This window comes from Rhynchophorus ferrugineus, unplaced genomic scaffold (genome assembly GCF_030347505.1).
Source record: "Rhynchophorus ferrugineus isolate W39M unplaced genomic scaffold, kcgeb_rfMv2 rfM14, whole genome shotgun sequence".
Lineage (NCBI taxonomy): Eukaryota > Metazoa > Arthropoda > Insecta > Coleoptera > Curculionidae > Rhynchophorus > Rhynchophorus ferrugineus.
The window spans coordinates 167591-191293 of NW_027472593.1; the positions used below are offsets into that span (position 1 = coordinate 167591).

Consider the following 23703-nt stretch of genomic DNA (forward strand, 5'->3'; position numbering starts at 1 on the left):
ATTCATCTTGACGATAACAGTGTATACATACGCTGATCAGACCTATGGAATGCTCGATATTGCATATTTGACATTAATTACTTTCGTTGTGAAATCTGTTGCTGAATAAGCAAAGTGCTTTAAAGGTATATACTCAACCGAGTGAAACTGACCAGCTGATAGCGAGTAACAAACGCAAAGTTAGGATATACTGTTGCAGCTCGAATGACAAGTTACTCACCGGATTTTAAAATGCTGAAGATTTGCGAAACAACCAAATTACCAACATGGTTCTTTCAGCACAGTATCGTCACAAATATGAGGAAGCACTTATTTAATATGTCGTTTTTGCCCCTGTTATAACTATGGTATCTGTATGATTATGTCTCCTAATAATAGTCTCCTAAGTTTTTCTTGTACTATATTTTTTATGTATATATTGACATACATAGTTCGTCAACGTCTCAAAAAGCCAACATAATATCGTTGTTATATTGGCTGATTTTCGTATTGTTTGATGTACTAATAGAAGCATAATTTGATTTTTTGATAAAAATAATTAATATTTAAGAACAACAATACAGCTGTAAGTAAAGCAGGTTTCATTTCTCACTGCCTGAAAGACAAAAATAAATGCAATTGAAATCAGAATAAATTAGTTTCCAAATTCTGAGGATATGTGGGAATATATAAGTTGTAGAAAAAATATTTTGATTTATGTATATTGTGCCAATTTATAATTTAATTAATTTATCTACTATTATTAATTTATTGTTTTAATTAATAAAAATATTACTGAAATGATTATATGATTTATGATATTACTAAACTGAAATTGAGCTCGAACAGTTAATGAAAGAGCAAACCAATAATTACTGGCATGATTTTGTTTAATTGACGTCGGTAGACATCTGCAAAAACAGTTACATTGTATTTTCTGTTTTGTTTAACCCATGAATTGGTGCCTTGGGCTTGGGATTGTCGTAGTACAACCTCTTTTCATCGAATCACAATACACTACAGAAAAATATCCTGTCTTTTTGTCTGTTGAAGCTGTATGAGAGTTCCTTGAGCAGAGTTTCCGTTCAATAAGTTTTACGATTTATTGTCGTCTAACTGATATCAATTTCGCCACTTTTAAGTCATTGCAGCCTATACCAACAATTGGAATATCACGAAGCAGCATGACAATACATTTTTAAAAGTGTTTCATGGGCTTCGGTAAGTGATTTCTTCGGTACTAAAAGCAACGAATATCGAAAATACATTTCTGAGAAGTAAATTATTAGCGTTTCCATACAACAAATAAATTAATAATCATAAGAGAATGCCCTTTATAACTATCTGAGATTCTTTATATTGATACAATGCATTTCCAGCAATAAATATCGCTAATTACGCAAATACACGCAAGCTCCTTGTAAATTGTATGACAATTTATCCACTAAGGATGGAGGTTACTGTTCAGTGGACATTTTAGTGCGTAAAATGGATTTAGTTCGTGGGTTACCTATAAACTGACAAAACAACAAACTATAAATATTATTCACATTTTTGTAATGAAACAATTCCTGAATAAAGATTTAATTTGCAGGTTAAAAAATACTTTTATTAAATGAGAAATAATTAGTTGCCATTGAGAGATATTTTATTCAGCATCCAGAAAACCATTATTAGTATGTAATTTTTTTATGTTTACGCATTTTTTGAACAACATGTTGATAGTACAAACCATAATGAGAGTTTGAAAGTAATGTCTGAAATTAAATTGTCATCACTATGGTTATATATTATAAAGCAACATCCCATGCTGCCTTTGTCCATTCGTGATAAACTGAAAATCGACTATACAGAGTTTTATGCGGTTTCGGAAAATTATGCGGAGAAAGGCCCGGGTGTGTATTATCTTGAGGTTTTAAAAATATCGATTGAAATACGAGGATGAACCAATAAGTACTTAGCCAAAAAAAGAAAAATGAAAATTTTGGAAAAGTGTTGATTTATTTCTCAACAGTCTCCTTTTAGCTCAATATACTTGACTCAGAGATGCTTCAACTTCTTTACCCGACCTTCATTTTAACCCGTTGGAAAATTACGGTTTTTCGAGGACTGCAAAGTAGGCAGGCGATGATCTCGTTTGAATCAATTTTCTACCTGGCAAGTGACTTTCCCTCTCTTCTTTCTCTCTAGATTTTTAACACAAAAAAACATTTTAAAATAAAATATGTACATAATAATCGTTGTAATAACTAAATAAAAATGAACAAAAACCTATCTACTACCCGTATTTTTTATTCCACTACATACACACAATTTAACTTATACCTACCTAAACTTATTTATTCTATTTACAATATTATTTTAACTACTACCAACTAATCACTTTGAGCGTGTGTGTCGAGCAACAAATTAGATTTGTTTTGTTCGTAATTTAATGTTTTGTATATGTCACAAAATTATATTACCAATTTTGTATTGTTTTGTATTTATATATATATATATATATATATATATATATATATATATATATATATATATATATATATATATATATATATATATATAGGTATAAGTAACAGGCGTTAGCACCTCTTCCTGCACTTGCGTAGTAGTACCAGCCGGTAAATCTCTAACGTTTCCTAGAGATGGTTCGTTAGGTACCATCTCCAATATTAGTATTTGCCCTAAATTGTTACCTCCTGTATTAGATGACATTATAATTATTTCCGAATTCACAAATGGTGTGAAAAACCCGGCAAGAAGCAAATAATTAACTTGACGATTAAAACAATATCAAAATGGCCGATTACTTGATACCAACCGTCTTTGTAGATAGATGGTATGTATACTGTTGTAACTAAATATGTTTGAAATAAGCATATATAATTAATTTTATATAATATACAACATTTGCAGTTAATGTTTATTTTTTATGTAATTTTTTACATTTAATGGTGGACATGTAACACAGTAAAACCAGAAACCGCTTAGTTGATGACACTGATCAACTAAGCAGGATATCTTCTAAGGAAATAATTAATATTTGAAAGTAGATTACTTCGACATAATCGAAGTTCGTCTATAGGAATCCAGTTGTTACGTATTCGTTTTATTTTTATTGATTTGATTGCTGATTTTTTCACTATTTCTAAATGAAACATTTATATATACCTGATAATATAAGTATCAAAATGATACAAATATCAAAATTCTTTCTTCTCTTCCAGTTTTCTTTTCAGGTTTTCTATTTAGTATTACGTAAAGGTTGTTACTAACAAAGATGCTTTTTGCATGGTTTTGATAGATGTTCGTACAAACCCAGCTCATTTTCCTTTGCCACTGCTTGCTTGATGCAAGAACTTAGATGTTTATTCCACTACATACACACAATTTAACTTATACCTACCTAAACTTATTTATCTATTTACAATATTATTTTAACTACTACCAACTAATCACTTTGAGCGTGTGTGTCGAGCAACAAATTAGATTTGTTTTGTTCGTAATTTAATGTTTTGTATATGTCACAAAATTATATTACTATTTTTGTATTGTTTGGGCTCGGCACCGACTTCAAACTGATCAGTAGGTAGTAGTTAAAATAATAATAAAAAAAATCACATCACATCAGCTCAGCGATAAAGTTGTACACAAATATCTGATTATTTTAGATAAAAAATATGTGGAAACTTTGAAATTTGAGCGTTTCCTTCGATTTCCCCCCTTCCCCCCAACATATCCTGTGCAAGTGCACTCTTTCATGCAAATAATAAAAGAATTATAAAAATCGGTCTATTATTGACGGAGAAATTGGCGAACATACATTTATATATATATATATATATATACATACATATATATGTACAGGCTAACATAGAACCTCCACCTTTTACGAAGTTGACTAAAAGAAGCCGCGTAGGGCCAAATCTAGAGACTATGGAGGATGGGAGGGCGGTTCGTATCCTAATTAGGAAGTGGCGAACAACTAGAACACGATAACGAATAGCTGGCAACCCCGAAACTTTTATCTGGGATGTTATTGAAGGGTATTTCGATCGTTCAGTAACAGACCATCGTTTGGTTCAAACGTCCCACCATCGACTGCCCAAGCCTCGTCACCAGCTAACACCGCTGCCATCCGTTTTATCTATTTTGTATTTTCCACATTTTTTATATTACTTCAATAAATAACGGTCACAAAATGTAAACCACCACTGTTCCATTTCGTTTTACCACCATTCACCGAACCATCTAATTTACTCTAAAATGTCTTAAAGGAAAATTACAAAAAAAAACATGAAATAATGCCTGGAAGTAACACGAGTAGCAGTATTAATAAAGAAGATGATCTTATTATTTTTGTGAATAGGGAGAGTGACCAACTCTAAAATATAGGGCCTATAAATTAATTTAAGAAATTTCATATCAATTAAATCGCATCGCATCAAACATGTATAACCAACTTCATATTGAAGCCTCACTGACAGGCTCCAGCTTTTAGTATGTGTCATTTTGTCGAAGTGTGAACAATTGTTTTCAATCCATTGAAGATGTCTGAATTTGTACCGAGTAAATCGCTTTTGTGGGAACTTTTTTGTCAATTTGAAGAAAAAAGGCTTCGACGTTTTAGAAGTGGTGATTTTCATGCCGAACACAAATATTTGAAGGCATTACTCGATGAAACCATCCATGGGGATCGCTATCGACTACATTTGGCGCATTTGAGCTGAGCACTGCGCAAAAAACAACCGGAATACTAGCAGACGCAACAATGTTGTTCTTCAGCATGACAACGGTCGACTACATGTTGCTAAACTGGCAAAAACATACTTGGAAAGATTAAAATGAGAAGAGCTGCCCCACCTGCCATATTCTTCAGACCCGTTCTTTCGAGATGATATCCGTAAATTGCCTGGAAGATGAGAAAAAGTGCAACTATCGATAGACATTACTTTGAATAAAATACGTTGTATTTTATTCAGTACCGATTTTTAATAATAAAGCTTCAAATTAAAAAAATCCTTTAAAACTAATTATGGCTAAGGCCAATACAAGATGTGTTTATACAATATAACACAAGTTTGTGCTGATCCAGACCTGTAGAGAGACTGTTTTCTTTAGCAGATTTTTTTCATGTCCCCACAAGAGGTTGTTTAATGGTATATTTAAAAATTTAGTGTTCATGAAAGTTTTATTCTATATACATAATCTAATAGTTGATTGTATTTTGCAATTTGCGTTTTCAGTTTTAAGTAAATAGATTTAAAATACTGTATTTTGTATTTTAAATATTGTAATTAGTTAATTAGTATTTTGCATCTCGTATTTTAAAAATTCTTTTGTAATTAAATATATCTTTTATATATTAATCGGCCTTGACACTTTTTGGAGCAAAACGGGAGCACTTGTGTAATATGCGCTACAAATAAATAAATTTCAATAAAACGAAATAAGCTTAAATCAAATAACCAGGAATAGGTGTCGGATTGGCGGTACAAATTATATAAACAAATATTTTGGCTCTGACTGACGCCCTGCCAGTTCCAACTCTTATACGGTAGATTAATCGCAAAATGCTTGTCAAAGCAATTTTTAATAGGAAAGCACGGTTCTGTATTATTCTGCCTTTAAAATGGAAAATTAATAAGTTAAAATATTATTAAATCTGTTATTTAATTTTAAGCCATGTTGTTTATGATTTTGTATTCGTTTTGGATATTCCAGTATTGTTGGAACTATAAAAAAGTAATCGTAAGTTGGGAAACAAGTCTATATAGAATAATGTGATAATATAAAGTTACATTTTACATTTTTTGTAGGTATAGTCAGCTGTGAAATAAAAATATGACATGTTAAAATTTTATCCTAATATACAATGACAAAATTCCAGGATAACAAGAACTGTTTGGCCTGTATTCACAAGGTATTTACATTTTCGTAATTAACTTTTTCAAATACATAATATAAACATTAATGAATTGATTTTGAATTTTAAGAATGTCTGTAAATTTGATCTATGGAAAATATAGTACAGCTGAAAATTTATATTCATTTAAGAACCGAAGTAGTTCATATGGTAATGAAAACATAGTAGATCAGATATATTTGATGAACTGGGGAAAAAATATAATATAGACAATGAGTGAATGTGATAGTTATTGCCTTGAAGGTGAATTTTATTTGATAGGTAAATTGCTCTTTTACCAATTAAGCCCTGGTATTACCTTGAATGTAAATTTTAGGTGAAAAATATTATGTAGTAAAATGTGAAGATCCATAATAGATTAATCTGAGTTATTGAAACTATACAGAAAAATTAAGGAAGTAGACACACAATTTATGTTGATGGTCCACAATCGATGTTGCAATTAGAAGAAATTGTGAATTTTTCACAGTAATTTAGTAAGTGCTTCAAAATATTTATACATTTCACTGTTATACATATTATATAATAAAATATGCTTTTTATCAATCATTATTTTAGTTATTTACTTGATAAACATAGTTGTTTAAAAGCCTAATGACCTTTTAATGACTGTATTAGAGTTCTTTTAATATATATATATATATATATAATAACCTTATATTTTCATTAATTCAAGAGTTTATTCTGTAAAAATAGTATTAAAAAGCAAGTTTAATACAATAATCAGTAAATTAAAATAATGTTAAGGTGAGCTATTTAAACATGTCACATTCATATTATTATTTCAGTGTATAAGTCCGTTCAATCAAACACTGAAATCACGTCATCTAAATTGATGGCGTCCAAACATCGCAATGTTGCCGCATTAGCTCGAGCTTTAAGTCATTTTGGCTGTAGTATCTAAGTTTATTCTAAATAAACTAATGAATCATCAAATGTTATTAAATATAATTTATTTTAACATTATAATACATCTAGTGCATATTTTATCGGATTAAACTACAATTAATTATACAGTCATAATATTTTGGAGGTTAGGTTCTATTATATTTATATTGAACTCTTTGCCAGACCTTCTATGAGGTAGAGTTCTAGGAGCATTTTTTATGTAGTATCCCCTGGATGCCTAATCAACCTAATTAACAATTGTATATCCAAGTACTGTATTTTACTTTAATTAGATTTAATATATTTATCTTTTACAGTTTGTTCTTGTTTCCTTGTAAAGTCATCCTCATTGATATCACTGTCTCTCCTTAATTTATTATCTTACTAGCTGTATACATCTCTCTTGATAAAACTAGATTTAGTGACTGCATTCTCCCTAATGGATTTGTCATATCTGCAAAACAGTGAGTATTCTTTCTCTCCTAGTACATTACAATTACAAACATATCTATGCACATAAGTTTTTCACACTCCTCAATATGATTTCCTACAGTTATTTTATATAAATTTTATGTACACCTTCAGTTGTTTTCGCTCCCATCACCATGTCTTGGAGATTGTCAGCATTCAATCATAATCCCATATCCACAAAGTTTTATTCAAGCGAATAACTAAGCCGTTAATTTTCCAGTCTATCTAACGCTTGTTCACAATTCCATCATTTGTTAATTTCTTCTTCGATGTGTTTGATTGTGTTCATTCAAGCCGGACGTATTATTAACCATTACCGTTTCCAGCATGAAGCACAATATATCTGCAATGAATTACTAACAAAAATTAATCAATTGTTTTTCCAACCTTTACCTTTTCTCATCAATTTTTGTTTTATTAACACTTTTTATTATCATATTGCCATGAGTGACTCAATGTATAATTTTGCAATATATATATATTTCATCTAAATACACAAATTGAAATAAGTCCTCCTTGATATTATATGCTTTTGAAAATTGTATTCTTTTGAATTCATAAGCATTGTCTGGACCTCTCTTTGAGTTATTTTTAAGTTATTTAAATCCTATATTACCCAAGAGTGTATAACGGATATTCTGAATGCCCCAAAGAGCTGCATATCTATAAGCTTTCTATCGATACTTTCCAGGCTGACAGTTTCTGAAATAATTGTATAAAATTATCTTTATAATGAAAAAATTACTCACTGTTTTATACATTTCATATATTTGATCTCTGATACAGATCAAATTGAGCTTGATTCGTCACCCGCTTCGTATTAGGACGGTTTCTTTTCGTTGAATCCAAGATTATATTTTTAATTTTTTGAGATATTTTAGTGACTGATAAAGCCCGGTGCAATCGGCATTTTAAATCAGAGTATTAATGTGAAGCGATTTGAAATTTATCAATAGAAATAAACCCTTAAAACAACGTTTGTCGCTTCTTAACCTGTAGTTTCTATAACTATTATTTGAAAGAATTTTTTAAAAACGAAAATGCCTGTTTTTAAAACGGTTTTACAAAATGCGACAAGCAATACTATAAACAACTAACGTGAGCTCACTCTGATTTTGAATAGTTAACTATCGTAATAACATAACTAATTTAACAAAGTATGCTGGAATTTCGACCACTATTATATATAAAGATTGGTTATAATATATCGTATTCGCTAATTTTGATAAATCCTATCGAAGATTAGTTACAATGCTAGTGAGCGGTCGTACCCGGTAGAGACGGGTGCGGGCGCCTACTCCAGGAACCGTCTTGACGGGTGGGGCCGCGTAGCCGTGTGCCTTATACCGCTTGTACGCTGTGAGTCAGTTGTTGCCACACCGGCGTCGCGGAGACGTCGATGACCGTCGACGCTCGTTCGCGCCGAAACGAATGATTTAGGTTATTTCGATATTGTTTTGCGACTTTAATGCCGGTTTAGTGCCAGTTATTTTTTACTTTTTTAATAAGATTTATTTTATATGTACACTCATGCAATAGGATTTTATGCTTTTTGTTCGTAATATAAGGTTTGTATTATTTTTATGACACATTATATTATCGCCATTATATATCAGTTCGTTTAGATGATTATAAAATCTGAAAACAATGTTATTTTTTACATTAATAATCTTTTTAATAAGATTTCTAAACAGGATTTACATAGTTCCTTAATTCAATCTTAACACTGATTTTTTATTTAAATTTATATAGTTTCAGGTATTTTAATTAATTTAGTATAAAAGTTATCTATTTTCAGTATTAACATATATTTAACTTAATAATATATCGGTTTTTATTTCATTTATTTATATACTACATACATAATATTGAATTATATTGCGACTCAAATAAATTGTAATTTATTGAAAATATTTTTTACATAATATTGAAAACATAAATTTATTATTATTAATAAAAGCAGTTTTAAAACAATTATTATTACTAAATATATTTATGATTAAGTGTTTTCTTATTATTTTTAGCTGCATGTTAATATTCCATTATAGAAACTAAAAAAATCAATGTAGGATGAATCAAATAACTTATAAAGTATTAAATAAAATGATGCCTAATTATTGATATTTGAATAAATATACCTTTGTTGTAACTAACACTATTTACATTTAATTAAAGTAATATAAAAGTTGATTGTTTTCATTATTATATTTTTTAATATTTAACATATTTTTAATATCAATAAGTTTTATTTTGGTAAATTTGTTGCCAAGTTGCTTAATTATTTCGATATCATAAACACATTTATTTCTTACCACTCCAAGGAATATGTTTCCCTTTAATAGTTTTTCGAAAAATAAAAATTGTTGCTTGCCCGTTTCGGAAATAGTTTGTGCTATGTCTTATATTAAGTATGAATCTGTGAATTTTAGTGATGTGCAATTCAGGTTTATATTTATATAAAAGTAATTGAAAATATAATGTAAATATTTTCCATGACATTTCTTGTTCGATGTCGATATTATGAAAATCCTCGGCAGTGAAAGTAAATTTAATTAATTTCAATACATAAATTATAATATTTAATCAATATACTTATAATATTTATCATTACATTTGTTTAAATTTATATTATGTGTTTAAATTACTTCTATTATTATATTACTATACATTTATTTGACAGTTCAATTGTTGAATATGCATAAATAGAAAACTGAAAATAATTTAATTCGTGAATATCTAGTCTACAAATATTAAGCTCTATTACTATATTAGATAAAATTAATCGATAATATGATTATGTAAAATATTCCGATATCATTTCAGTATTATCTTGCTTTTATGGTCGATTTTCACTGCTTGTTGAAGTTCGTCGATGTTGAAATTAATAAGTCAGTGTGCCCTGGAAACATTTCAGCATCAAACGTCATATTAATTTTGACAAAATAAAGTTAATCGTCGCTATGAAAAGTTAAATTGTTTCAGTTCTTTGTAATTGTGATATATTATTAAGAGAATCTATAATATAGGAGGTGTTTCAAATATATATGAGTGTGTTATGGATACTCAACGTAACAATTGTGATACAAAATGGTTTATTCGGCGTAAGCACTGATAATTATTATGTTTATTTTATTTGTATTATATATTTAATATGATTTACCCGTAACGCATAAATAACATTTTTTTAACGTCCAGCACAGACATTCATATAGAACAGAATATTATTACATGAGTTTTTATTATTAATATTTAGTTAATTATTTTAAAGATGCTTGTAATACAAAAAATTAGCTTTATTACTTCTTTTTTTATCATTTTACTAGCGACCCGCCCCGGCTTCGCACGGGTACAATGCTGATACTAAATTAAATACACTACAGAAAAAATATGAACGTTGTATATAAAAACATAGCGGCCCGCTCCGACTTTGCACGGACATAAAATATATATGCCTATGTCACTCAATGAAAACATGATTAAAATCGATCCAGTATTTTTGATTCATTCATTACTGCCCTTGGCCTGCACGCATTAAATTTGGAGTAAAACAATTCCTCTTCCCCTATACTTACTATGAAGATTTCCTGCTATCTTTGGAATATCTAAATTCATACAATTTTTATTACATTACACATTTTTAAACGCAAATTTTAAATTTGTAATATCTCCGAAAATATTTGTTTAATTTACATGCTCTAAGGAACCATATTGATCTATATTAATTGCACACTGTATTTAAGGTACTTAATTCGATAAGGATTAATGCCGTATTGCTTAAAATAGCTTCGTAAATAAGCCATTTTCTCACGTAAAAAGTAAACAATAAAAATGGTTAATGTGGGTTATCCCTAAAAGATAAACATATACCATCGCGGATTTTTTTGTAGACCTTTTTATGGTGTACAATACTGTATTACATTAATTTGATCTAACTCGTAGGGTTAGGCAGCGTTTTTGCTAATTGCTAAATAAGCCTAAAAAAATAGGTTAATTTACGACATCACGTTAGAAACCTCTAATATTAGCAATGTCGCCTTAGTATATTATGCATGTATTATACATATAAACCTTCCTCTTGAATCACTCTATCTATTGAAAAAAACCGCATCAAAATCCGTTGCGTAGTTTTAAAGATATAAGCGCACATAGGGACATAGGGACAGAAAAGGCGACTTTGTTTTATACTATGTAGTGATGTAAATGATGATTAAAACTATTTTAATAACAAACCAATTATTGATAGCAGGTTTTGTAAATTTTGGTTTTTTTCGTAGTGGTAAAAATACTTAAAATTACAACACTTTAACATATTTATTTTTATATTTTGTGTAAAGCAACGTCTTTAGCAGTCTTTATTCTTATTATTATTATTAACTATTAACTCGGAATAATAATTAATTATTAGAAGTTCAATTATATGCCTTTATTGTCAAAAAACGAAAGAACTTTTTGATTTGATATACATGAATTAAGCCAATTTTGGTAATTTAATTAATATATGAGTTGTTGCTCGGATAAGTTATTCATTTCAGCAACTAGAACAACAAAATAAGTCCTAACTTGAATGAATCATGTCCAACGAATATGTCCATGGAATACAACGGATAAGTGATAGGATATAAGGGTTTTAACGTAGATTTTCAGAGATTTTGTTCAAAACTGGTTATTTCTTTCAATGCTAAACTCAAACACATTATTTTCAACGTTATATAAGTCTGTTCTTAAATTAGATGAATTATTGGTGACATATTTCTTTGGATATTTTTGTCTGTATGTTATGTTAAAAATCTATATTAAATTAGTTCAAATTAGATAAGATATGCACTGGAAATATACAGTTTAAATAAATTAATTGCTTTTTTATTTAATTAGCTTTTGTTAACTTCAGAATTGAGATTTCTATTCGTAGTAGCTGTTTATTTTAAATATTTAATTACGGATAAAAATAGGATGTTATATAACTTGAATTATTGGATCTATCATTTGAGATTTATACATGAGTGAATTATATATGTTGTACTTGTTTCGGTGGTCGGTAAATTCCGATGACCTTCACGCACAATTATTGAATTAGACGAAACACACCTATTTCAATTTTTGACCGAACACAAACAGAATCGAGAACAGACTTCCGTCCATAGCAATTTTTTGGAAATAGAATGATGGAAGTCGTAGAATGGCCAATTCAAACTTTAGAATTTTATAAAAGCACAACAACGTCCCAAATATATAATAAATAATAACATAGTTTTATTTGGTTATATATAATATATTTTTATTATAAGTCTGCTTTAACCGTTCTATTATTTTTATCGGATTAACAGCTATCATGTATGTTTTGAATTTACAGGAAAAATATATATTCCGGAAATATATGAAGTATAATACAGTCTTGATACCGTGATAACGTATCTATTATCTCCCCTTAGTATTAATGATGAGTTTATTAATTTTACATTCAGTATAGATAAAATGTTTACAATTATATTTTTAATTGGTATATCATTAGCTATCTGTCTTCCTGTTATTAATAGCTTTAATTGTTGTTCTTTAGTTTGAGTGATTCAATAATTTAAATCACATGGCACGCATATTACAACTGGTTCCTAACTATAAGTATCTAGATATTTTTCCTTTATATTGTTTTTATAGCCCAAATAAAAGACCTAAACTGAATTGACATTTGGTGGACGTACTTCCAGTAGTGCATTCCACATAGTTTTAAAGCATGGCGCAGTTTTAACGAATAACTATGTTAGTTCAGATGGTATTTTGTCTCTTCAACCTCCGGATCCTGACAATCCAAGTATGTTAATGTCCAATGTGGACGTCTTTTCGTAAATCTTTTAATATCTTCGTTGACCCTTGATATCCGTAGATCTTTGTGGATAACATCATTTCTAATGTACCATGGGTGTTAATATTGCTGCAGAGAACTTAAGTAGTAAATTCGTAATAGAAGGCTTCAAGATCTACGTCTATAATAAACGTTTATTTCTGAAGTCCTAATTCAAATCGATCAAACAATCACCACATTCGCTTAAGCCTCATAATTATTAGTTGATAAATTGATAATGATTAACATATTATGGTATAATATGTCAAACTGTATGACATATCTATAAACATATCTATAAACATTTTGTTATATTATCGACATAGTAAAATCGCCGAATAATTTAAGATATAGCCAAACGACCTACTGAGAGTATATTAAAACAATTTTGTTAGAGTTTGGGCCACGAGATATTGCCTTGTCTCTATAAAATCAGTCTCAATTTGTGGGTCTACTGATTTACTCATAATTGTATGTAAACAAAAAGCACACTTCATTTCTTTTTTTAAAAGTTTTACTAAATAACTTGAGATATACACTACGATACAACGTAAAACTTTGATTGCTCTTATAGGAACATCTGGACTGAAGTTATAGTCAAGTAATTAATAGTAAACATGAGCGGAACTTACTTACTTACTTACTTACTTACTTACTTACTTACAAACTTACCTTCTGGACAAATACCTTTACCTTCTGGAGTTTATTCAAGTATCGATGATACTTGCTTCGAACAGCCTGGTTGTGGGCCTGGAATGACGGAAATAGGCACTACAAATGTAGTAAGACACTTTTGAAATTAATGGTACCAATTATGAACAGAAATGTGACTGACTCCTTCAATTTACCTTCTACATAATTTTGATTTTGATCCACTTCCATTTGTACATGTTCTGGGCTCGTGGTATTATTTTAATCATCACTAAATTGTTCATAAGTACTTAAAGGAAGGTTTAAATGTATCAAAAAATGTCTCACGTGGTAACTACAATAAATCTGCTTCATGTTTAATCAACCAGTTTAGGATTTTTAAAGTTTTCTACTCACTTCTTAAGGATCGCTTTTTTAACGGAAAACGATGAAGCATTTCCTCACTATCTGTGCATCCGAGCACACAGCACTTCCTAGAACGGGAATGTATTTCAACTACGGACTTGCACCTAGTAATAAACTAAATTAATAATTTAATCCATAAACGTTATAAAAAGCTGACCACACTGTCCTCTACATAAGGCACATTGAAAATGGTGTGCAAAATAAACAAACCATAGAACGAAATGAACGAATCAGATTCCGTCACGGTTCTTAGCATAGCGAATAAAACAAGGAATGTGTTAAAGGTAGCGACTTCTACATGTTGGACGGAAACTTCCTGCCCTACCCGTATTTAACATAATAGTTTGGAGAGCATAATTGGCAACGCCTCTGACCGTTTTAATTTGGTAATATTAGGTACGTCTGTGTTTCTATCCGGTAATTTCCAGAACTGTATCCGTTAGTTGGTTGATCGAAACACATTGCCCTGTCTTACCTGTTGGCCCAATAAACTTTTTATCTTAATTAATTACTGACATCAGAAGTGAGATTCTTATCCTGTCAAGTGTGTGTGGTTAAAATATAACGAATATTTCAAAGACTATAACATTTGTGCCGAGGTTGTAATAGTGAGTTAAATAAGAATTACTCTATTAACATAAGTGGTGACAGTGATAAAATAGCCTATGGACCATACCCGTCAAAAATGTAAAATCAGACTGTGTAGGAACTTTACTTGTCGTCTAATCAGAACAGAAGCTAGAAATAATTGAATTAGCGTAAAAATGTTGTATGGCGTGGTAAACTTCCTCATCTGATGCTTCTAGTGCACAAGCTGTGCCGTCAATCATGATGTCAACATTTGTTTGTCGAAAATCTAAACTACAAATTAGGGGTAAATGATAACATATAATTGTTAAGCAAGTTAATCTATCAAATTCCGGTACATTGTTACTATTTGAATGTCAAGCTATATATAATAGTAGAGGGAAGAATGTAATAGACCTTATTCTTGGTTTAGCTATAAATAATCTCCCAGTTAACTTGCCTATAATGCAACCACTCTCTGATATGGTGTCAATGTCCTGTAAGAAATACTTTTATCTCTTGATAAATAAAATACAAATATTCAACAAACATTATAATGGTCACTATCTTGATAATATACTAGGGGTTGCAACGGTGATTACAAAACCAATCGTATCTCAACTACGTCAGCAAGATACTCTTCGAGAGACTCTAAGAAACTATATGATTTCCGGTCAAGGCGTCGCCCTTTGTATCCTAAAAGTATACATCTCAGCATTTCCATTGTTCGGACCCGTTACCACGTCCGCCTCGATTAGCGAATGAGTCATTAGGTGCCCTCTATGTAATTGGTCAACAATGCCGGTCTATATTTTCTAACGGTATATCTCTTAGTGATTATGGAAAATTTCACTTGATTCATTTACCTCAACGACCTATGTTGATGCACTGTATTTAGTATCATTGAATAGGGCTATGTATTTTTAATCTGAAGCGGCAATAGAAATAAAAATTTGTGGGTATATACGAATAGTTAATTTAAATCAAGAAAGAAAATAATTTTAAGCAAGTTCAAAACACCGTCCCGCCTTCTTCCTGTTCTGTAATAATTGTAAAGTCATCCCTTTGTACTCAATCAGTGTAAAAAGCCCCATGCTGAAATTAGTTTTCGGTTAAAAATTTTAAAACAAATAATACTAATTGTTCAACTCTAGACCAAAAGAAATCTCCATAAATTCCCTATTCCGACTCAATTGTGCGATAACAAGACATAGCATTTCATTATAATGATGACTGGTGCAGAAACATCCTACAAACAACAAATATCCGAGAAATCGACAGACCTAAAGCTTATGATGCAGATCTTTTCAAGTCGATGAACAAAGAGGGTATTAAATGTCGGCACCTGTGAACTTACAGCAGTTTTACGGGCGGTCCATTTAATATTTTTATATATTATCTATACATGATAAAGTTTTGCTCCAGGAATTAGATGTCGTCATTACCTAATATTTTTCTTTTTTAGTTTTTTAATACCTTCGGGAAAATATTCGATCATTTTTTCTTGTTTGTCCAGCTTTCCTATTAGTTTAAGTAGTCCTTTGTGTCTCTTTGCTTATTTTGACTCATACTTCCATGAACGTTATTATATTTTTTCGGTTGTTTCTTTTCACTTATTGGTTCTTGAGGTTTAACTTGAGCTATTCTATTTCTCCTCCCTTGTATTGTTTTAGCAACTACACATCCTCTATAACTTGCCGGATGCGCTTCATTGCAGTTTACACATTTCGGCTTAGTTTCTTTGGGTCACACTCTGTGGTGATATGTTTACCTGAACATTTTACACATCTGTTTTTTTGTGTCCGTATCATGTTCAAAGGCTAACATAAATAGACGTAATGGCTTCTTGAGGACTAAAAGTTCTCCTTTGTTAATTTTGATTTTTTATATTTTAAAACTATTTGTCGCATTTAAGCATTTAAGCCCATTTTGGTTTAGTTCTGCATTAATTTTTCACTTTTAGCTGATGATGGAAGCGCTCTTGCCATAGCTTTGATGCCTCTGTTTTTTTTTGTCGTCATAAGAGTGCCATTACAGTTTCAGCAACTCTAATCAATCTATTATTTTTGTGAATATTGTACGACATTCGGCGTCGAGTTTTATTTGTCCATTGTTTAGTACCGTTGCTTTGAATATTATATACTTGGACCTCATCGTAAAGCAAGTCAAAGTCGGTAATATTACTTACGATACTTGGGGGTGACCTGGGCATTCCAATTTCTTTATTTTGTTCATTATTTGGTTTTACTTTTATTTGCTGTGATGATGATCCTGGTGAATTATTTGCTTTTATTTTTTTACTTTTACCCGTTATTCAGCCTATTTCTTTCTGCAATTCTTCTTCATCTGTTTCGTATGTAACAATTGGACTGCTTTTGTTGGCTTGGTGGTTTGTCCTTACCTTCAGAGCTTTGTTTATTTAGTTGTAGCTGGAGGGCATATATTTGTTTTTGAATATTGGTTAATGCAATTTCAAGACTCTCTGACTTTTCGTTCATCCACGCATTGTAGAGTGCCCGTTCGTTCTGGGTTCTAGTAGTGTTTTCTACATTCAAAACTGCAATATGTGATATCCTGATGTCGATATTTCCATTTTATCTATTTTTTGTGTAGTGTTCTCATATTTTTTTACGTGTTGTTGAAATAATACTGTTATTTTTATGTTTAAAATTATCCTACGCTGCATTTGTGGTCCAGATATTCAGTTTCGGCTCTTAACGTTTTATGGCATTTTGCATTTATTTTTTACAGTACTGACCTTTTTTTCCGATGGCACTTTCACTTTTTCTGTATATTCTAAAATCTCCTCCAATAATATATCTTGGGCTTATTTTTAATAATAAATGTCTATAACGTGAACATAATAAAGGAGGATTTAATAAATAATAAATGGAAATTAAAAAGAGAAAACTGGAACACTCTATGAACAAATTATCATTAAACTCAATCAGGGTGGTACAAAAGACACTAGAAATAGAAAATAAGAGAAGCGTAGTGATTCTGAACATGGCGTCTTTGGAAATGATGTGTTATGAAGTTCTAACATCTCTAGGATGTGTTACAACAACATGTCGTCAAAATGTAGACAAATTGTACATTTAAAAAGAAGTGGCAATCCCGTCTAGTTCATTTACACTTTCCTTCAAATTTAAGAAAAAACATAACTGACATTAAATGAAACGGTCTTAAATATCGCATTACTAGATCGAATTCTATGTACCATAGATATTTGGAACCATTCATGATTTTCTTGAATAGTACAAGTCTTCGTCGGTATTTTTGGCCAAAATATTGAGAAAATATTAACATTAGAACTCGGTTTTATTCTATTATGTAATATCTAGAGGAATAATACTAAAATTATGGATTTATAAATACATAAGGATTGATAATCAATTTATCATAAACATATAAGTTGCATTTAATATATCTTAATATTAAACTTGAAAATCCGTTGTAGATCCTTCAGGTCTCTCCTAAAACCTTCTCTGAATAACAATAATCAAAATTCCCAAATTTAAATAAAAATATGCTACCTACCTAAATATACATATATTTATCTTAATCAATTTTAAGGCATATTGATATTTATTTTTCTTGTAAATACTCTAATATGCATCAATGATGCTGATGTTATAACAAAGCGATATTTAAGTTCAAAATAGCTATTCATTTCAAAAATATACTAAATATCTAATACCTGCATAACTAGACATTCAAAACTCTTTTGATTTATTTGTAATATAAATATTGTAAGATCAATTTCGTATTAAAATGGTACTGATAAAATAAATTGATTATGGCCAAAAGCATACCCTTAATCTAGTATTATTTTATCAACCACCTTATAATACACTAATATTAATGATTTACTGAAATCCTTATTTGGGATTTTTATTAATTAGACCTCATAAATAATATTGACGATCGGCGATGATTGAAATTACAATTACTGACATGTTTAAATGTACTAGGTAAACTAATACATATTTATCTCAAAATATCTACGTTTCACTTATGAAATTAGGAAAAATACAAAACAACAATATTACAATAAACATAATTTATTTAAGTATAAAGGACAATAGGATAAAGTTATGTTATTTGTGTTGCATCCACTTCATCGATTTTCTCTGGACTATTTCTTAAGGGTCTAAGTTATATGGACTCACTAGGATTGTGGTAACATTGGACATTAACTGCAAATTTATCATCTTCTTTCTAATTGAGGTAGACGTCCCATATATCCACCTTGTGGGTTATATAACAGTATATATCTTGTATCTTTCAATTCATTTGCCCATCGTTCTACACTTATGGCGTCATTTTCATCTCTATTAGCTGTGGATTCAAAATCATAAGCTGCTTTTATGTTTTGTAACTCTTCATGAGTCACTAAATCTAATCTTCTTACATTAGTAATATCCACATCGTGTCTTACATCATCCTCTATAACATTAAATGGTAATTTAGCTGCTCATTTGGTTACAATTTATTCTCTATTTGTTTTCGAGAGCTGCAAGAGTTTAAGGTATTTTCATGTCCAAAATATGTTTTGGTGAATTCTACTTCATATTCATCTTTGTTCTAATTTAATACTAGCTAGGCAATATGTATTTATCTTGTTTCTTCCTTGATATTCCTTGGACCCTGAAATATTATGCTAGCACAATATAAAGAAATATAGCTTCTTCTCTCTTGACACGAGGTTGGGGCTTGCTCCATATCATTTTCCCATATTTGAATTTCTTTAAAGGTATTAAATTTCAATAACCCCTCAACGTTTAAGTTATGAGTTGAATGTAAATGATTCATTAGAAGATTCGCTTACATTGTAGTATGCTCGCATAACTTACATGTGTACAGTATTTTTGTTACTTTGGTATCTTCATTAATCGCAGAATGCTTTGTTTTGGATCCAGGCTGTTTCAATATTTGTTTGCTGCTATATTTATTTTCGCAAGTAAAATATTTAAAAATGAATACACCCTTCAGATTTAATGCAGATATTTTTTCTAAAACATAAAATTATTGTAAGATTCAGCAGGAAAGTCTCTTGATATGGACATTCAAATTAGAGCAGGTATATAAATTCGTACAGTTTTCAAAATAGAAAAGCTTCTTTTGTTCCATGTTTTGTCTTTCCATAGCAATTTGATTTTCTTATATAATTACTTAATTCTACTATTATAATATAAAACAAAGCAATATATATAGAAAAAATTAGTGTATACAATAATATAAACTAAATATTTCAATCAAAAACTAAATAAACTAAATAAACTATATTTCAATACAATCGTAAATTAAACTATCTAAAATTATAAAAAAGACTAATTAAGTAATAATTTGGTTAAAAAAATTTGCGTTTGCACTCGAAGAAGCGTACTTTTCCCCACTGAGAACACAAAGCGAAATGCACGTAACAGCCTTGGCGTGAATTTCAAATAAAAAACAATTTTTTTTGAATTAAATTTGTTAAATTAAATTTCAATTAAATATATATATATATATATATATATATATATATATATATATATATATAATATATAACAATAAATATAAATTTATAATGTCAATTTATCTACATTTATCTAAATTTATCTAAAAATATAAATATAATATAAAAAACATAAAAAAATAAAAATCTATAAGATATAAATATAAACCATAAGCAAAAAACTTTGGTGCATAGCAAAATAAAATTACCTCTTCCATCTTTCCGTCAGTACTTTTAATATTTTATCCGAAAGATCATTATGGAATGTACAATTGAAGGAGTTTTAATTTACTTTTTTAAAACATTTGACAATAATTTTGTTATATAATCGACATGGCAAAATCGCTGAATAATTTAAGATATAGCTCAAAGACCTACTGACTACTTGTATATTAAAACAATTTTGTTAGAGTTTGGGACACGATATATTGTCTTGTCTCTATAAAATCAGTCTCAATTTGTGGGTTTACTGATTTATTCATAATTGTATGTAAACAAAAATCACATTTCATATCTTTTAAAAAGTTATACTAATTAACCTGAGATATACACTACGGTACAACGTAAAACTTTGTTGGCTGTTATAGGAACAGCTGGACTGAACTTATAGTCAAGTAATTAACAGTAAAAATGAGCAGAAAGGGGAATACTAGTTGAATGAATACAAACTTTACCATTACCTTCTGGAGTTTGTTCAAGTGTCGATGATACTTGCTTCGAACACCCTGGTTGCGGGCCTGGAATGATGGAAATAGGTACTACCAAGTAAGACAGTTTTGAAATTAACAATTATGAACAGAGATGTGACTGACTCCTTCAATTCGCCTTCGATATAATTTTGATTTTGATCCACTTCCATTTGTACATGTTCTGGGCTCGTGATATTATTTTCACCATCACTAAATTGTTCATAAGTACTTAAAGGAAGGTTTAAATGTATCACACAAATATCTCACGTGGTAACGATAATAAATTTGCTTCATGTTTAACCAACCAGTTTAGGATTTTTAAAGTTTTCTACTCACTTCTTAAGGATCGCTTTTTTAACGGAAAACGATGATGCATTTCCTCACTATCTGTGCATCCGGGCACACAACACTTCCTAGAACGGGAATACATTTCAACTACGGACTTCTACCCAGTAATAAAATAAAATAATAATTTAATCTATAAACGTTATAAAAAGCTGACCACACTGTTCTCTACATAGGGCACGTTAAAAATGGGGTGCAAAATAAAAAAACCATAGAACGAAAAGAACGAATCAGATTCCGTCGCGGCTCTTAGCAGTTTCATGTTAGACGTGGCGAAACATTTCGCCAAAATTTCCATAAATTTCCATATATTCGCAAAATGTTACCAAAACACCCACCTACGAAATTTCCTGCCCTACTCGTATTTAACGTAATAGTTAGGAGAGCATAATTGGCAACGCCTCCGACCGTTTTAATTTGGTAATATTAGGTAAGTCTGTGTTTCTATCCGGTAGTTTCCAGAACAGGTTCAAATTTAAAAAATTAAAATAATATTTTTAAATTTTCAAACAAATTCTGGTACATTGTTACCTTTCGGACCAATAAACTAATATTGTGGTCGAATAAAGGCCTTCTATTTATCCTGTCAAGTGTGTGTGTTTAGAATATAACGAACATTTCAAATACTATAACATTTGTGCTGAGGTTGTAATAGTGAGTTAAATAAGAATTATTCTATTAACATAAGTGGTGACAGTGATAAAATAGCCAATGGACCATCCCCGTTAAATTGGTAAAATCAGACTGTGTAGGAAATTTGCTTATCGTCTAATCAGAACAGAAGCTAGAAATAACTGAATTAGCGAAAAAATGCTGTATGGCGTGATAAACCTCCTCATTTGATGCTTCTAGTGCACAAGCTGTGCCGTCAACTATGATGTCAAAATTTGTTTGTCAAAGATCTAAACTACACATTGTAAGTGATAACATTATAATTGTTAAGACAAGTGAATCTATCAAATTCCGGTACATTGTTACTATTTGAATGTCAAGCTATATATAATAGTACAGGGAAAGAATGTAATTGACCTTATTCTTGGGTTTGCTATAAATAATCTCCGAGTTAACTTGCCTATAATGCAACAACTCTCTGATACGGTGTCAATGTCCTGTAAGAAATACTTTTATTTCTTGATAAATAAAATACAAATATTCAACAAACATTATAATGGTCTCAATCTTGATAATATACTAGGGGTTGCAACGGTGATTACAATAACAATCGTATATCAACTACGTCAGCAAGATACTCTTTGAGAGACTCTAAGAAACTATATGATTTCCGGTCAAGGCGTCGTCCTTTGTATCCAAAAAGTGTACATCTCCCAAACAAAAAGCATTCCCATCGTTCGGACCCGTTACCACGTCCGCCTCATTTAGCGAATGAGTCATTAGGTGCCCTCTATGTAATTGGTCAACAATGCCGATCTATATTTTCTTACGGTCCATCTCTTAGTGATTATGGAAAATTTCACTTGATTCATTTACCACCACGACCTATTTTGATGCACTGTATTCAGTATCATTGAAAAATTCTGAGAATATAAGAAAAGTTAATTTAAATCACGAAAGAAAAGAATTTTAAGCAATTTCAAAGTACCGTCCTGCTTTCTTTCTGGGCTGTCATTATTATAAAGTCATCGGTTTGTACTCAATCATTGCAAAAAGCATATTTGAAATATGTACATAATAATCGTTGTAATAACAAAGTAAAAATAAACAAAAACCTTGTGTGTGTTCCTTATTTATTTTTTGAAGTCGGTTTAATTTTCTTGTTAAAAACATTATATTATTCTCTTTTTGGTGTTAGATATTTGCTCAATAAATATGCGGTTATTATATTAAGTATTACATAGGGTAGGCCAAGTAAAGTTGCAGCTTGTTTGAAGAAATATAGGAATAAAGAACAATGATTGAAAATAAGAAATGCTTCAGGCCGGTACCTAACCTAACTGATTTGACAAATGCATTAACCAAACTAGATCAACCACGAAAAGTCGTTGTTCCCATCGGGAATCGAACACGCGATCTCCACGTGTGATCTGAAGACTCTAATAACTATACCATAGAAGCAGTTGCCTGCAATATTTCTACGGCTTCTCATACGATATGGTTAGTCTTTAAAAAGCAAACTGAACGAATTTGTACGGATAATTAACATAGAATAATTAACCTAGATATTATAGACAAACGTTTGTGCATTTTCTATTTTCCCTTCCCTTTTCAAGATCTTAGGAACCTTTAATTTACTTAATGAACTATCCTTTTCTTGGGGTCTTGGAGTTTCTGTTTGGTCAGCTGATTAAAGTCCTTGTTGATGTGGAACCCCTGTTTGGTGATGATAAGGACTTGGTATAGGAATTTTGCGATTGTACTGCGGTGAATTTTTTGAAAAGGGATGAGTGAAAAATTCCTTTTGAACCTTTGTGGTAATGCATTTGAGTAA

The 23703-nt window shown here is 30.2% G+C and overlaps 1 protein-coding gene across 4 annotated transcripts in view; it reads left to right on the forward strand.

Moving 5' to 3' along the window:
- Positions 1–23703, forward strand: part of LOC143205689 (eukaryotic translation elongation factor 2) — a 72430-nt gene that overhangs the window by 41517 nt on the left and 7210 nt on the right. Inside the window, exon 1 of one of the 4 annotated variants that reach the window (XM_076418784.1) lies at positions 8583–8832. The exons of 2 other annotated variants lie outside the window; for them this stretch is intronic. The gene's annotated coding sequence lies outside the window, so the exon portion shown is untranslated. Of the gene's footprint in view, positions 1–8582; positions 8833–23703 lie in introns of those variants that run through there. One more of the 4 variants, XM_076418785.1, reaches the window with a different exon arrangement.